Source organism: Brachypodium distachyon, chromosome 3 (assembly GCF_000005505.3).
Source record: "Brachypodium distachyon strain Bd21 chromosome 3, Brachypodium_distachyon_v3.0, whole genome shotgun sequence".
Classification (NCBI taxonomy): Eukaryota; Viridiplantae; Streptophyta; class Magnoliopsida; order Poales; family Poaceae; genus Brachypodium; species Brachypodium distachyon.
The window spans coordinates 54,715,143-54,730,910 of record NC_016133.3 but is presented as its reverse complement, the minus strand read 5'-3'; the positions used below and the strand labels follow the sequence as shown (position 1 = coordinate 54,730,910).

At 43.6% G+C, this 15,768-nt stretch overlaps 10 non-coding genes across 10 annotated transcripts; 9 read left to right on the top strand and 1 right to left on the bottom strand.

Annotated features, from left to right (window-relative positions):
• Positions 1 to 52: 52 nt before the first annotated feature.
• On the top strand, positions 53 to 149 carry LOC112272159. Its single transcript, XR_002965853.1, has one exon. It is a non-coding gene; the product is annotated as a small nucleolar RNA R30/Z108 (small nucleolar RNA).
• A 176-nt stretch (positions 150 to 325) lies between these two features.
• Positions 326 to 420, top strand: LOC112272102. The gene has a single exon (XR_002965798.1). It is a non-coding gene; the product is annotated as a small nucleolar RNA snoR31/Z110/Z27 (small nucleolar RNA).
• Positions 421 to 802: 382 nt separating this feature from the next.
• Positions 803 to 949, top strand: LOC112272121. Its single transcript, XR_002965817.1, has one exon. It is a non-coding gene; the product is annotated as a small nucleolar RNA snoR2/U65 (small nucleolar RNA).
• A 57-nt stretch (positions 950 to 1,006) lies between these two features.
• On the top strand, positions 1,007 to 1,127 carry LOC112272151. Its single transcript, XR_002965846.1, has one exon. It is a non-coding gene; the product is annotated as a small nucleolar RNA SNORD14 (small nucleolar RNA).
• Positions 1,128 to 1,201: 74 nt separating this feature from the next.
• Positions 1,202 to 1,322, top strand: LOC112272150. Its single transcript, XR_002965845.1, has one exon. It is a non-coding gene; the product is annotated as a small nucleolar RNA SNORD14 (small nucleolar RNA).
• A 44-nt stretch (positions 1,323 to 1,366) lies between these two features.
• On the top strand, positions 1,367 to 1,487 carry LOC112272149. Its single transcript, XR_002965844.1, has one exon. It is a non-coding gene; the product is annotated as a small nucleolar RNA SNORD14 (small nucleolar RNA).
• A 168-nt stretch (positions 1,488 to 1,655) lies between these two features.
• On the top strand, positions 1,656 to 1,751 carry LOC112272162. Its single transcript, XR_002965856.1, has one exon. It is a non-coding gene; the product is annotated as a small nucleolar RNA SNORD96 family (small nucleolar RNA).
• A 118-nt stretch (positions 1,752 to 1,869) lies between these two features.
• Positions 1,870 to 1,960, top strand: LOC112272163. The gene has a single exon (XR_002965857.1). It is a non-coding gene; the product is annotated as a small nucleolar RNA SNORD96 family (small nucleolar RNA).
• A 3,284-nt stretch (positions 1,961 to 5,244) lies between these two features.
• On the top strand, positions 5,245 to 5,397 carry MIR396C (microRNA MIR396c). The gene has a single exon (NR_126876.1). It is a non-coding gene; the product is annotated as a microRNA MIR396c (primary transcript).
• A 5,101-nt stretch (positions 5,398 to 10,498) lies between these two features.
• Positions 10,499 to 10,699, bottom strand: MIR396E (microRNA MIR396e). The gene has a single exon (NR_126883.1). It is a non-coding gene; the product is annotated as a microRNA MIR396e (primary transcript).
• Positions 10,700 to 15,768: the final 5,069 nt, after the last annotated feature.

The following is a 15,768-nucleotide window of genomic DNA, read 5'->3' as shown; positions in this document are numbered from 1 at the left end:
TTCGCTTTAATGTTTCCATCGCTTCCTTTATTTGGTTGATTGTTTTGGAGGAGGCTGTTGCGATGAGGACAACAAGCTCCCTCTTCTGAAAGCATTGAGGATACTGCTGGCAGAATCGAACCAAATACCTTGTTGTCACCACTGAGTAACAATTGGTCTTCCTCCAATCTTATCATGTTTTTCCTTTTGCTTCTTCTTGCCTTGTTATCATTTCATGGGATTATGAAAATGTAATAGGTGCTATGTTGAATGTTTTGCAGCTTTATTCTGTATCAGTAACATTTTAAAATAAGTATTTTCTTGTTAGATTTACCTGATTTTTTCCAGTATCATGGGATGAAACCTTAACAATCTTAGGACACCTTCTGACACAGTGTTGTTATCCTGTGAATGAGAAGGCATTTATTTTCTGATGATACTTAACATTTCCACCTTGGTCTCATTGCATCATTTTGTTAGTCTTATTTTCTTGTTTTCAGAAATTTAACAATCTAAATCTTTGGCCCAATCTTTGTTGCTTCTTCTGCCTTAATAACTATGCTACATCTTGGAACTACCATCTGATATATCTCGTGACGACATTGGTTGCGGGTTTCTGAGGCCTGTTTCAGTATTTGTCTTGTGCAATCTTCTTTGATCTTTTGGCTGAGAATACTGGAGAATTAGTTTTGTGTTAATGGAAAGCCCAGTCCATAGGAAGTGCTGCTTTGGGCCATAAACTGCAGTTGGCTTCTCTCCGCATACCTTCTATGATTTTTCTGGTTGCGAATGCTCCTTGCAGTTGTTTATTTACCTGTAGATGAGCCTGATAGTCCTTCACCGGTAGCTACCAGCATTAACCGTTGATTCTATGATTGGGCCAAGAAAGAGTCATTGTCGTTTCACAATTGATCAGATCCTGTGACTAGTGTTCAGTTGGTCAACAGAGCTGGTTGTTGTGATTACATATGCTCTTATCATATCTAACCAAATAGCTGTAATACTTTGTTGTGCACTGTGAGAAGTATGGCGATGATGATACCTTTAAGGCTTGTTTCTCAAAACATTCGCAGTTGCCGCCTAAGAGCTTTCGCCTTGCCTGGCTTGAGAGCTGATGCTGCTAATTCCTTCCTTGGATGTCTGAGCCTGTGTTAATTTTTCTTAGTTGAAATTGTAGAAATTTGATGTTGACTTCCACAGTTTTTCCAGTCTTCTCTTGCATTGCAAATGATGATAAAATCATGGCTTGTTTCTCAGAACATTTGCAGTTGCTGCCTAAGAGCTTTCGCCCTGCCAGGCTTGAGAGCTAATGCTGCTAGATCCTTCCTTGGATGTCTGATGCCATACAAGACAGTCACATTTCCCTGCCACATTTGATGTTTAATCTGCCCTGTGATGATTGATTTAAGGCTTGTTTCTCAAAACATTCGCAGATGCCGCCTAAGAGCTTTCGCCCAGCCAGGCTTGAGAGCTTATGCTGCTAGATCCTTCCTTGGATGTCTGAGGGCAAACTAGATCTACCGTGATCGCTAGTGTATAATGATACATTTTATCTTTTTGCTTTTGTTTTATGCTAGCCTGTTCTGTAATGTCTTCTGCTATCTTGGGCCAATGCCTGTTGTTGTTCCCTTCTGTTTTTTTTCTTTGCTGTGTTTATTGGGGTTGGTGAACTTGCGGGACAATGATGAAAAACACGAACAAAATACACCATCTTTCGGGACTGATTGGCACGCTTTGCGTGCCATGCTGTCAAATCTGCAATTCTGATGTCCATCCTACCAAATTTCCCCTAATTAACAATTTTGTTATGTTTTTGTGTAGTTTCAGTTTGTTTTGAGCGAGCAGTTGAATTGTTAGAAAGAGTTGGTAATAATATGTCATTTGTAAGTTATGCCAGTGATGAAAATCTTTAAATCATACCATCTTTCGGGACTGATTGGTTGCTATGCAGCCATGCTGTCATTCTGCAATTCTGAGGCAAGTTAAATTATTAGAAGCGTTTGTATTGTTCTTACAGATCATCCATTGCTTTTTTTTGCTTTTGGGCGATCAAAACCTTTTGGGACGCCATGAAAGCTACCAAAAACTTAAGGTCGAAATCTGCTATTCACTTTTTTTTTGTTGATTTGGGTTTCTTTATCAATAGCTGGGGTATTATCAAGTCAACGTGTCCATTTTGTTGAGTTCTCAATCAAAGTCAGAATTCTTTGTTTTTGAAGAATGAAAGACTGTTGAGGCATTAGTCGAGTATCTGTTACATGATTATGTTATTGATTGTGCCCCTGATGAGTTCATCTATGTATCTTCCTCGCTGTGACTAATCATGAGAAGTAGATCGTCAGAAAACTTTTCCGATGTGGACCATGTTGCTATAATAAAGCATTGAGTGTATGGAATGTATGTTTCTACAACTTCCGTCCGATCCATATTAACTGACTTTCTATTGCATGTAGGCATAGATACATTCATATTTTGGCCCAAAATTTGAGTCACTTAATATTGACGGACTGAGTATAATATAGCATTGGGTGTATGGAATGTGCTGTTATGAGTATCACTGCATGCAGAGCACTTCTGTGTTATAATCTCCAGCAATGTTTTGTGCATCAGGCAAGCAGTTCATCCTAAGACATGGATGGTACATCTTAGAACAACAGTCAGGCTGAGAATAATAAATTATTTTGTCTCCATTTTGCACCTTGCTGAAGTCTGTCGATGTTGCTAACTACTCCAGTATAGATTATGAAGTTGTGGATGACAAAAATTTAGCACACGATGGCTTCTGATTTGCAATTGTTGCTATGTGTCCTTTGTAAAGTTCAAACGGTACAACTGAAGTTAGAACTTAGTTCTTGTTGCTCTCCGTGTCCTCTTTGAATCACATCAATTTTAAGTTAATGTCTATTCAAAAACATAGAAATATGAAAAACATATTATCAATGTATGGCTGCTACATAAGAAATAAGATGAAAAGAGACGAGAGGGAACACACATTTGGAATTTTAAAGGAAAATTTCAATTGTTAGGCCTCATGTATGCAGTGCGGACAATGACCACGATCACTGGTCTGTCCTAATCCTAATTGGGCGAGAGGGTCCACCATTGCAGCTGGGGACACAAAAGAATAGAGGACTGTGTAATACTCCCTCCATTTCACAAAGAATGTTTTGCACGCATTTCAAAATTTTGCTTTGACTAACAATTAGACTAATGATTTGAGGCTTGTGTTACAAAAATTATATCATTGGATTCGTATTTTAAAAATCTTTCCAACGATATAAAATTTGTAACATATAATCTACATACAATTGGTCTAATCGTTGGTCAAAGTTCGACCTCGAAAAGCGTGGATGTCATTCTTTGTGAAATGGGGGGAGTAGAAGAGAGCTAGTGTGTTGCCTTTCACCATTTGTTTGTCCTTTTTGAAAGCCTTTTTATGTACAAAAATAAAGGCCATCACATGTTGTCATACAGCAGCCTGAAGCAACGGTTCCTGTTATATTGGACGAAGCTCCTATAGAGGTACTTATAACTAGAAGTGGCCACATCTAACTTACGGTTGATACTATTTCATGGAAATTACTGAGGAGATGCTATTAGTTCTGTACCACGTTTAATTGTTTCCTCCATGGTAGCGACCTCACTCCCAAATCCGATGCTCACAACAACTCCATAGATATGCTTACAAACGATCAACCTTCATCGCAGTTGTTTCCATGACGAGCAACTTTAACACCACAACCAGCTCACAACCTTTTTTCATAGCCACACCCCAAACAGACAACGCCTTAGCCTGGAGTACTCACCACAAAGAGTGGTGTAAGGGTTTTAGACTTCCGTACCCTAAGTAAATAATCCCGATCATAAGATATGTGGCATCCTATCAATTGGTGAACTAATATGAGGCATATGATCTAATTCCACAAAATATGAGGCATATATCATCAAATGCACAAAGCAAAGATGACGCATATGACTAGTTAATTGTCATTAACCAATGGCATAGGTCATCCACTCCCTCCCCTTATTTTCACTTCGCCTCCACCCCCCACCCCCCACCCCCCCTACCTCAATGCTAGATAATATGTTACCAAAATTTGTGTATTCTATTTGTGTAACATCCCGGCGTCACTCCAATCTCAAGAGTGTCCACACATAACAATACTAGCTTTTATAGCGCACTTTGTGCTAACTCGTGCGTTGTCCAAGAAAATTCTCGGGTGGTCACCATCCCTAAATTGTTCTAGCCAAGCACACTTAAGTGAGAGGTCCTTTGGTGATGAGCTACCGAAAATAAGACGCATCTTATTGGTATAGTTAATATATCGATCCTAATAAGCCATAAGCCACTATGTCTCAATTTGTAGAGTTACCATTAATTATTTAGCCATTTTGGTTTAATTAGTACAAGATCTTATACAAATGGGATAGATCACACGTCATGTTTACTGATCAAATAAAGGTTGGTGGTCTGTCGTGTCACATTTTCTTATGGAGCTTCATTTAATCAAGAGATGGCAAAATAGAGCTAACGAGCCATCGCAACAATATGTCGTTCTCTATGTCCAGTCTGGGAGCTAATGATTGTGGTCAGCCAATCAAGTTATCATTGCACGTTTGGGCTTATTTCACCACATTTATTGAGGCTAACGTGGATGGAATTCAGCAAACCTTCCTACATTATCTCTGGTTCAGCCAATGTTCTAATAATAGATTAAAAGGCCTAAGGACAACTGACATCTCGCCCTCTCTGCACTTCACACCGTGCTCGTGTCCCTGTCTAAGAAATGTATATTCTTAACTTTTTGTGTAATTACATCATATGCCACCGCTCCAGTGTTTTCGAAAAGTCACATCTTCTACCAATGCCCTGATCCCCATATCGGCCTCTCTCTCTCTCTCAACTAGGGTTCGACTGTTGCAACCGCCACCATCGGCTCCGCCTCGTACGCCGCCGCATCCCCTCTCGTTCTTTCTAAATGCATTGGATGGCGAGCGTAGGGTGAAGATCACCCTTGCTCTGACATTTTCCTGTGCACTTGAGTGTAGACATCGAAGGAGGAGGTTTTCCACATATTCTCCTTGGGATTGGGGACTCCTCAGCCTCTCCACCAACCACCCCCCGTGCCGCTCTCATCACGGTGCTATAAAATAGCGCCCTCCCCTTCTTCTCCTCCCTCTTCTTCCCCAACCGCTACCCCCCTGAAGCCGTCCTGGGTTCTGAATCTTACTGCGGCTCTGATCTGATCGCCGATGGTGTTCGGTCGGTAGCAAATCGCATGGCCCTCTCTGTGATCTTCCACAGCTTTCTTGAACTGCTCGGATCTGCCTAATTAGATCACGGCTTGGGTTTGCACGAGAGGGCAGTTCAATAAAGCTGTGGGAAATTTCAGAGAGAGGCCAATTGATCGGCACATATGCATCGGGAGATCAGCATTCTGCATCACATGAAGGTACATGTATCTAGGTATGCAGCTGGTAGAGATCGATGAATTTATGCAGCCCAGTTTGTACATGTCAAATTTATCAATCGATGACATGCATGTGAGGGCTGTTACCTCGTGGAAATATCAGATTCATTCGTGTCACCGTTTCTTGCCATGCTTCCTAATTCCCCGGTCAATTGTCACAGTTCTTTGTTTCTTGTCATGTTTGTTAATTCCCAATTCTTACATAGTACAGTAGTTCTTCCTCAGGTTTCAGTTCTCGTTGTTTGTCATGTTTGTTAAGTCCCAATTGCTATGGTGGTCTGTGTTGCTTGAAATTTGTTAAATTAGTATACATGTTCTTGTTTCGACAGCCTTGCTTCAGAATGCTTGATCGATCCGTAACTAAATTCAGTTGCCAAATTAACAACTGTCTACTGTTTGAAAATTGTCCATTTTGCATGCTCGCTGCAGAATGCATCCACGATATATACAAGCATGGTAGATTACAGTTTTCTGGAAAAATAATACAGTAATAATAATGTTACCCCTTATCCCTTTCATCGGAAGATAACATAGTTTCATTAAGTATAAATTAAAAAGCTTGATTGACGTGTTGCTGTGCGTGCAATCGACCAGAAAATCTTTTGGGCGTGAAAAGGGGAGGAAAAGACGGTGCCCTGCAAAGGAGGGCATACATGATACATGCATGAAACCTCAAATCAACACCCAGTACTTGTTCCCCCTTTGCCGTCTGCCACGGAGAGCCCAATTATACCTCTGACTTCTCTCACCTTTGTTGTACCTCGTTGCCCAAGCTGCCACCCTACTCCATGATGTGACCCTTATTCCTGCATACAAGAATTGCTCTCATCACTTTTCTCTCTCTCTCTCTCTCATTTTTTATATTAAATTTAGTGAAAAATATTTATGGAAAATTCTTCTAGCAATCAAACAACCAACCTAAAGAGAAAAATTCTTCCAATCCTGATTTTTCTACTTTGAAAATCGTTTGAATCAAAGAGAAGCTTTAATTACCTCCCTGCCTAGACCCTAGGCTTACACCAGCAGTACCACATCACATGCATGTGTCCAACAGTGTGAGCTGCCGGCCGGTGAGGGCAGTAGCTAGCGGCTGGCCGGGCAGGCAGCAGTACCTAGTATAGGCTAGCTAGGTCAAGGTGATGGAAGATGGATCCATGGGGAATTCCTCACTCACTCAACAACAGCCGTGCAGTGCTGCTGGCTGGCTGGCGTTTGCCATTGTTTCTTGTTTGCTGCTGCTGCGATGCATCTTTTTAGCTTGCGTGTGCTTTTGATCGAGTGTGGTGTTGGGCAAGCACTGACATGCATATATGGCTTCGATCTTACCCCTCAGCAGTTGGCCAGTTGGGCTTCTTGGCCTGTTGTACGTGTCCTGGGCCGGATTCACACGCGCGCGCGCACGGCCGATCAGACAGGGGAGGGGATGTACGTGTGTCTCTGCTGGCGATATGATCGGTCAGGTGGTGTTATGCCTCTGGATCGATGCATCTTGTCATGTATGCACTCGAGCTCTTCTTGCTAGCTAGCTCTTCAAGAACAGTACAGTAGGAAAGTCTTCATCCAAGGAGACGAAATTATAGAAGAACTGAAGAAGTCTGGATTGATTATTTGTGTTGATAAAACATTGCATGAGAGAAGAAAAGGTTAGATTTTCGGCGTCAACAATATAATTGCTCCGGTTCCATCTTTTTCAGAATTGGCACCGGCCTCACACTGTTGAATGGGGGTGCCAAATGACAATTAGGGCACCCCTATTTGGCATACATTGTGGAGGTATATATATATATATATATATGTTATTTGGTACAGAAAAATGAAAGAGGTTTTACATGTTCGAATATATGATCATAAACACCTAAGCCTGCTGCTGTCTTACTGTAACTAATTGTGGTGTCATAATACATGGCATTTTTCTCGAAAAAAAATAATGACAAAGTTTACGGTATATAAGGGCCTCCACAATGTGTCAAAACCAAATTTGCTTAGTAAGCATTACTTAGCACCGGTGCCAAATTTGCTAGTTCTCTCCAACGTAGCCAAAACCAACCCAAATTCTTTGCCAACAGGTTTTTCTCCCCCAATTTCTCATCTCCTTCCTCTTTTCACTCTTCTCTCTCCGTATTGTTTACTGTTTTTTCTAATTTGACACTGGATCATCTACTTGCTCCAGTTCCAACTTTTTGTAATTTGACAACGGGTTCACAGTGAAGGTATGCGGTGCCAAATGTCAAATTAGCCATTTGGCACCTCTAGTTGGCACACATTGCGAAGGCCCTGATACTACTCCATTCGTCCAAATGGAGTATCAAGCAAGGACAGTTTAGACTTCTCATATGTGAGTCGAGGTATAAACTCGCAACTCCGGTCAGAACTCAGAAATCACAACCCATCCTGTTTTTGCTGATAGATTATAATCTTGCCCCTGTTTGTTTATGATACTCCGAGCGTCCATATTATAGTTTATCTAGACCCTTTTGTCAAAGAAAATGTATGGCCAATATTTTTTTTACAGTACTTATAAGCACAGTTAATTAATCTAACCTGATCACACCAGGTATGTTCAGTCATCTTGATTGACGTGCATGTCTGGATTTTGCAACTTGCGATCACACCGTAGAATTCCTCACAGCGTTAGACTATATGTCTCCTCCTCCTGAATTTACTGTAATCTTCATTTTGTACTGATTTTGTACTCGCTTGTTATGACTTGAGGGCCGAGGCTGTAAAACGTTTTCAGCTGTACGTTTGCTAATGTTCTGATAGCTAACGTGTGTCACAGAGAGGGGGTCCGATCGAGTGGTGTGTGTTTCACTGGAGAGATTGATTCCTTTCTTACAAGCGCAGCCATCTCCTTCCTGACTTGCCTTGCAGTGAAAACCAAATCATTCCTGCATGCCTGGGCTTTCCGCTAGCATGAGAGAGATCTCCACAGTGTCAGGGGCCGCGGTAAATCGTCTGCCCCGCCCAACACTGAACGGCCAGCCTACCTGCCAGGCTGCTACACACTACGCGTGGGCCCGGGCAGATGTGGGACCGCGGTGTCAGCACCCCTTGGTTGGCATGTGCTGATGTGCAGTCCTTGTTGCTTGCATTGGAACTTGGAAGTGTTTGATGTGATGGTGATGGAAGCATCGGGGATGCCTATTATTCTGCGGTTGTGCATTGAGATCGATAAAGCTGGACAGACGGGAAAGAGAGGATGTGCAGTGAGAAGCATAGGGTGTTCGATCTGCTGTGACTCTGCCTTCATCGAGTAATTCACCGAAATACTAGATACGGAGTATGATCGAAGAAACGGAAACACACAGGGTCTCGGCTAAAATTAGGAGCTACTTCCTGCTCCGTTCCATATTAATTGTTAAAATATTATATATATTTAGACGTTTTTTAAACATAAATACATACATATTTGGACAATTAATTAATATGGATCGTTCCGTTGTTAAATCGTTCAAGTTTCACCTTTTACAACTTGACATGGTTTCATAATTCTAGTGAAAAGGGAGCAAAGACCGATCTTACACAAAGGTTGCGCAAACCTTAAAGGTTTTGAAGAACTGCTAATGTTGCCCATCGTAATAGATGGGAAGCTTAAATCGTTGTGGCGGAGGACAAACTTTTCACAAGACAGGTCGCGAAAACGTTGATTCATCGCCACATTGTCGGGTAAGAGATCGCGGCACAAAATAACAAAACAAGAGATCAAATCACCGGCAAAACCAATATTGACGCCAGTATTCCCGCCACCACAACCAAGGAAGGCAAAGCATCGGATGATAACCCATTACTTCCTCCAATTCTAAATTGTTGTCGAAATATTACATGTATCTAAACGCTTTTTAAGAATATATACATTCATATTTGGACAAATTTGAGTTAAGAATTTAGAACCAAGAGTAATATTTAAGACCAATGATTTTTAAGACAAAAACACTGCTCCTCAAGAATTTAGGAACAGAGAAAGTAGTATTTAAGACCGATGATTTTTAAGACAAAAACACTGCTCCCCAATGTCACTCAGGACATGAATAGAGCTGTGAGAGTCACGTAGACCGTGGACCCATGATCGACGTCCGCGACAGTAGTCAGCGACAAAGGGGACCCACGGAAAGAGGACTTCTAGTTCTTTGGCTATAGTTCTGTATCACTTTATTTTCTTCTTTTTTTTAGAGAGCGAAACTGTAGCCAGGTGTTAGTTTTCTTTTTTAGCGATGTAGCCAGGTGTTGTGATCGGCCAGTGTGCGGCCTGCTGGGTCTAGCTAGAGGCCGTGATGTTTATGATCCGCTTGAAGGTGGGCTTTGGGCTGTGTCCTATACTCCTATGATTCCTCTTGTGGCCGGTGGAGTAGCACCTATACGTGCCGTATAAGCCCGTATTGGTGTTCCTCATTCAGCTGGTGATTCTATATTCTAAAAAAAATGCTGGTGATTTAAACAAAACATTGAAGCACTGAACGCCCTTACCAAAAGAGCCCCCCCAAAAAAAACGATTCCTGCACAGAGTCAACTTTTACCATGGATGCACAGGCGGTAATTTTTGTGATGAGAAATCTGAACGAGATCTTTCACTTTGCTGCAAATGAATTTCTGCAATGGGAAAATTTACAATCTGTCCTTTAAGTCAAGTCTGTTGAAAGTTATATATGAGAAAGATTGGCAAGTATACATAAGTTAAAGTGTAAATTATGAGCGACACACGCACCCTTTGACTTCTACACACTTACGAATTGAACTCATGCAAAAAAAGAAGAGGAAAAGAAAACGAAGAAGGAAGAATAGACCTTATAAAATGAAACGAATAACTGAAGAAGCGTGATCCGATCTGGCCATAAAATCAAGAGAGTAGACAGCGCGCGCGCGCACGGATCGAGCCAAACACCGATATACTACTTGAAGGAACCGACCAAGATTTTTAAGATAGATTATTGTTCCAACAACTAATGAAGTAATTAAGATCAGTAGTTCACTTACACGTTTACATGCATGGGAGATTAATTAGCACGCATTCACTCGGATATCTTCCCCAGCAATCGAAATACAGCTAATCGATGAACTGAATTCAATCAAAGTCCTGGTTATGCCATTTCTTCCCACAGCTTTCTTGACCCTCCTCTTCCCTGCTCTCCCAGCTGCTACCAGTGGAGATCGACGGGAGATCAAGAGGGCGAGAGAGCTACAGGCCGCAGTCCGGGAAGGGAAGTTCAAGAAAGCTGTGGAAAGGAATGGCATGGACTAACTACTTGCTCGAGGAGAGATCGATGTACACCTGCTGGCTGGCTAGGTACGATCCAAGAGAGATCGATCAGCTGCCTTGCTGGCTATTATTGTCGAGTGTCAATCTCTCCATGCCATCTGCTTCTCTTCCTCCTCCCTTATATAACCCGGCCAAGTCACACTAGCTGGCCAGCTAGGCCTTCTTGCTGCCTACTGTACACATCTACAAACTCATGGTAAAGAGAGAGAGGCATTATTTGCCCAAGATTATATGCATGGATGCATGGGAGTTTTTTAATTAGAAAACTAATTAGACGAGGTTAATTGCATGCATACTGAAAAAAAGGTTAATTAATTATGTTTGGACAGCTTTGCTGCATCTCCCTTCTTGGACCACCTTTTGCCTGTTGTCGTTCTGTATATCCTAGAAGACGCGTTTAACATCTAGCCGCGCGCCTCAAGTGTCTCCTAGCTTCCTTCTTCTTGCCCGCCTGGGCGCCTGGCTACGTCGTTTGCTTTATTACTAACACTGGTGCTACAGGGGCCCCGCCTGGTGGGAACCAAGAGGAAGTCGATCTGCACCTGCACACTCTGCATGAATGCATGCACTGTGCCAGAACTTGGCCGGAAGCTGCAGGCCAAGAGAGCAGCAAGCTGCATGGGGGTAGATCCGTAGAGGGGCAAGCATACATGTATACATTTATACATGCAGGGGTTAATAAAAAAGTACATCTTCCTCCTCCGTTTCATAATTCTTGTCTCAAACTTGTCCAAATATGGATGTATCTATTTCTAAAAAATGTCTAGACACATATAATATTTCAACAAAAATTATGAAATGGATGGAGTAGACCGTGAAAATTCAAGATGACCATCGTTCTATTGATCGACTTTGTACGTACTGTGTTGTACGTAGGATATATTGCATAGGTATATATTTACGTGCGCATTATTGTTTTGTGTGTGTGTGTGTATATACAAACTGTACATGGCATTATTGCAGTTAATATTATATACAATTAGGATCGAATTTTATGTAGAACCAGCTATATTATATATACGTACAAACATATACTGCAGTGCCCGCTGGGTCGTACGTGTAGTACCCTTTGTCGTGTGCTGTTGTAAAGGACCAGTCCCTGCATGCATGGATCGCAGCCTCACACAGCTTTTGGTCGATCTGACGAATTAATTCTTGGAAGAGCTAGCTGATCGGATCCATTGGCTAACTAGTTAGCTAACACACACATGCACTGCCTGCGTATCCAGCCTGTCCCAGATCATGTATGGATCCATACCCCGGAACAAACGTACGACACGTACGTACGATCTACGTACTGTGTATGCATGCGTACGCAACGGCCAAGATCGAGATCTCCGGACAGATCGATGGCCATATGCATTGCCTGCCTCTGCCTGGGCGCAGATCTGGATCTCATTGATCACTCAACGCTCTATCAATATCATGCATTGATCCGTGTTAGTACGTGTTATCTGCACTGCCACGTACGTTATTAGTATGCTGCTGCCGATTTGAGGCAGCGAATGTGCATTCATGCGATTCCGTCCATAGATGCAGTTTGCATGCAGGGAAGCACATGCAGTTGCAGGATTGCAGGCGTGTCCCCGGCTGCAGCAGTGCACCGGCCGGCCGGCCGGTGCGATCGATCGCGATGTGAGCTGGTATATCGATGGATGCTAATTGAACAGAACAGATCGGTCCAGGCCATTTAATCATGCGTTGGTTAGGTAGGGAGAGGGAAAGTTATTTTGTCATTAGCTTGCATGGGACGCGCACTGATTGAGGGCTCTTTTCGCGCTTTTGTCTGTCAGGGGTCATGTACTGGCTCTTTCTCCTCTTTCTCTTTTCGCGCTGGTACTGGTAGTACGGTGTCATTGAAAAGATTGTTTTTCACCGTTTAATCAAGTTCCCTTAATTTGTACGCGGTTTATTACCTTGTGGATGTAGTTAAATATTTTATGCAATTTTGTTTCGTGCATAGATTTCTCTTACTAATTTGTGAACTGATTTTGTCCTGTTTGCATGTTAACGAAATTGTAGCCCGGTCGACGTGCTTAGTTTCTTCTCCAAAACTCAGTTAATTTCGTATACAACGGCGGACGCGCCACAGAAGCTTGTCAACGTGGGAGACCTTGCCGGCCGGAGCAGCTACGGGCGGAGTGAAATGGATGGCGGGGTGCTGTGAGTGGGAGACGAGGTTTGCCCGAGCGTTTAGGCGTACGTGGACCAAGCGGATGGGAGTAAGCTACACGAGGTTTGTGTGAAACCGTTGGCTTTAGATCCAACTGCCATAAAGAAGAAGGAAAATTAATAAACTGGTGAACTAGACGGTTCGTTTCAGCAATTTTGCGGCTTTCCATAGTGCCACAGTAAGATCACTATATAGTCCCGGCCGGCAGATCGATCGATTCATGCATGGCGCATGGCATCGAGTACGTGTACGTACCGCGGCCGGGCACACGTACATATATATAGCTATGCATGCGCGCAACTTGCACAGTGTATGTAGGAATCAAAAGGAACAAAAGGTGAGCAGCGACCGCGTCGGCCACTCCTTCAAGGATTACAGGGTTTTTATGATCGGTCGGTTACGTTTGGATCACGAACGGCGCCGGGAAATTAAAGCTGAGATCCGACGATCATTATCTCTGGGCTGAAATCAAAATGGGTCCGGCCGCCGGCATGCATGCACAGCGCGCTAGCTATAGGACACGCGATACAACTCGAAGGTTAATGGAACTTTTGTGGTCAAACGGATGTACAGCGCCCTATTGCTAGCTAGCTTTTAGTATCTCCGTCGTCCGACATGCAGCTGCAACCTGTTGTCTTTGTCGTTGAACAACGCACGACCGCCATGACGACGTGGAATCTTTGCCCACACATCGATCTCCATGCATATATATGAATACTGAATACTCCATTTGTTGGACCCGGACAGGCCAGACTCACCAGTGGGACATGAATACTGAATATGAATGAATGCATGGATGCATGAATTGAAACGAATCCGATCGATCGATCGATGATGTTGCAGGCGCATATTGCCAGCTGACGAGTTAGGCATACACAGTAGGCGGGCGATGGCAAGTTAGGCATGCACTTGTCGCCTGATCAGTTTTGACCAGGACCGTCCGGCCTGTGAGTGGGAGACCAGGCCCTAGCTATCCTTGTATGCACACCTGTCCTGTGTGGCGCTATTCTCCGACCGAGCTGATCGATCAACGAGTCCTCGTGAGCTAGATATATATCTAGCAAAAAACAAAGAGGCGTTTTACTACTCGCGAGCTGAGGTCATAATATCAATGTAGACGATTGTAATATCAATAACAAAGAGGCGTGTTTTTTTTTTGTTTTTTTTTCAAAAAAAATATCAAATAAGTATGCTAGAAAGATACTCCCTCCGGAAGGAGTATTATGACAAATGTTGATGGAGATCTAAATCAGCGAAGCGTTGTCTCAAATGTTGATGGCAAGAGGTTATAATGGTTTCGTTTTTCTTTTGCATTTTATGTTGTTTTGACATGACGCAAGCGCATTTTTTTTTTGTGCATACACAACGTGTTATACTGCTAACTTGACTGTAGTCTGTGGGTGATCCGGGAGTATTGTTTGAAAAGAAACATTTAAGGCAATGTTTTGTCGAGGACATGAAGTAGAACGTAATGGAATGGTTTCAAAAGGTGAGATGGTTCTTTTGTTTGGTTCATCGAATATAGAAAAGTGGAATGGACATTTGGTTCCTCGAAAAGAAATATCTATACCAATATATTAAATTGGAGTTGGTGGTGATGGTACGGTCGCGGCGGTACGTCACTTCACCGAAATTACAAATCTGCCACCGATGTCTCCACGTGTCTTTTAATCCCGGCTCCTGCAGTCCTCAAGCACAGAAAAAACACGTACCGCAAAAAAAAACACTAACAGAGCCCTCCTCACTCCTCCTCCTCTCCTACGAATTTCACCCCCACCCCCTGCCCGATCCGGATCTCGCCCATGCCCGCCGCCGCTCTTGTTGCCTCCACCAACTCGTGCGCGTCGGCGGCATCTGTGTGTGGAAGGCGGCTGCGGACCTGCGGCTCCGTCATGCGCTCCGACCGTCGCCTCCGACGGCTCGTGCGCGCCGGTGGCTCCCCGCGGGACTTGGACGGTGATGGGATGAGCCTGAGGCCGGGATGGCGGTGGCCTCGCGCAAGGCAGAAGGGACCGCGTCGGCGCGAGCCATCGGTGGCCCTCTGGACGGGCAGTGTCGCGTGGCGATCAGTGGCCGGACGCGATGCGTGGGCGGCGCACAGGCGTACCTGGCGGCAAGTGGGAGCAGACGGCGCGCGGGAGTGGATGGGTGGCGGGAATCTATAAGCGGGTGGCCGCGCATGGCGGCGTGATGTTTGGTGGCGGGATGAATCGGAACGAGGAGAGGAGGAGTTTGCACTCAGGGGAGGATGGAGAGGATAGTCAGAGGGGGAGCGAGAAACTGGGAGAAGAGATTTGAGAAATAATGTACGGAGTAGATGTAATAGAAGAACAGGGCAAGGAGAAATATATAAATAAGACATCTGAAAAAAAAGACCAGAGTAGCTCACGAAAATAAACATATCATAAACACATCAACATTTAATTTAACGTTTTGATATAATTTTCTGTTGTTCCGTAGCAACGCACGGGTTGTTTTGCTAGTCCTCTAATATGTCTAACCATCTCATTCCTAAAAAAAGTAGAAATCATATGTCCCAACTCGAACCAGTGGTTCTAGGTATTTGGTTTGTAGAATACATAGAGGCAGAACCGTTTCATTTCATTCCATTCCATTCGCATAGGAACTCCGTTCCACCCCTCTCTGCAACCAAACATCGCCTAAAAAAAACCCACAGCATCCTACCCGGGCCGAAACTGGTAGTCGGGCTACACTGGCTTCGAAAAGCATACGAAAAGCCCAAGGCCCCGACCCAACAACAATAAATCTTCTTCGACCACGAGTTGCGACGCGAGGAATCTCCGTCAACTCCAAAGCCCAAGGCCCAACATATCGCTCCGAAAGGCCCAAGGCCCAAATCCGACAACGTCTTCTTCTACCGCAAGCCGAGG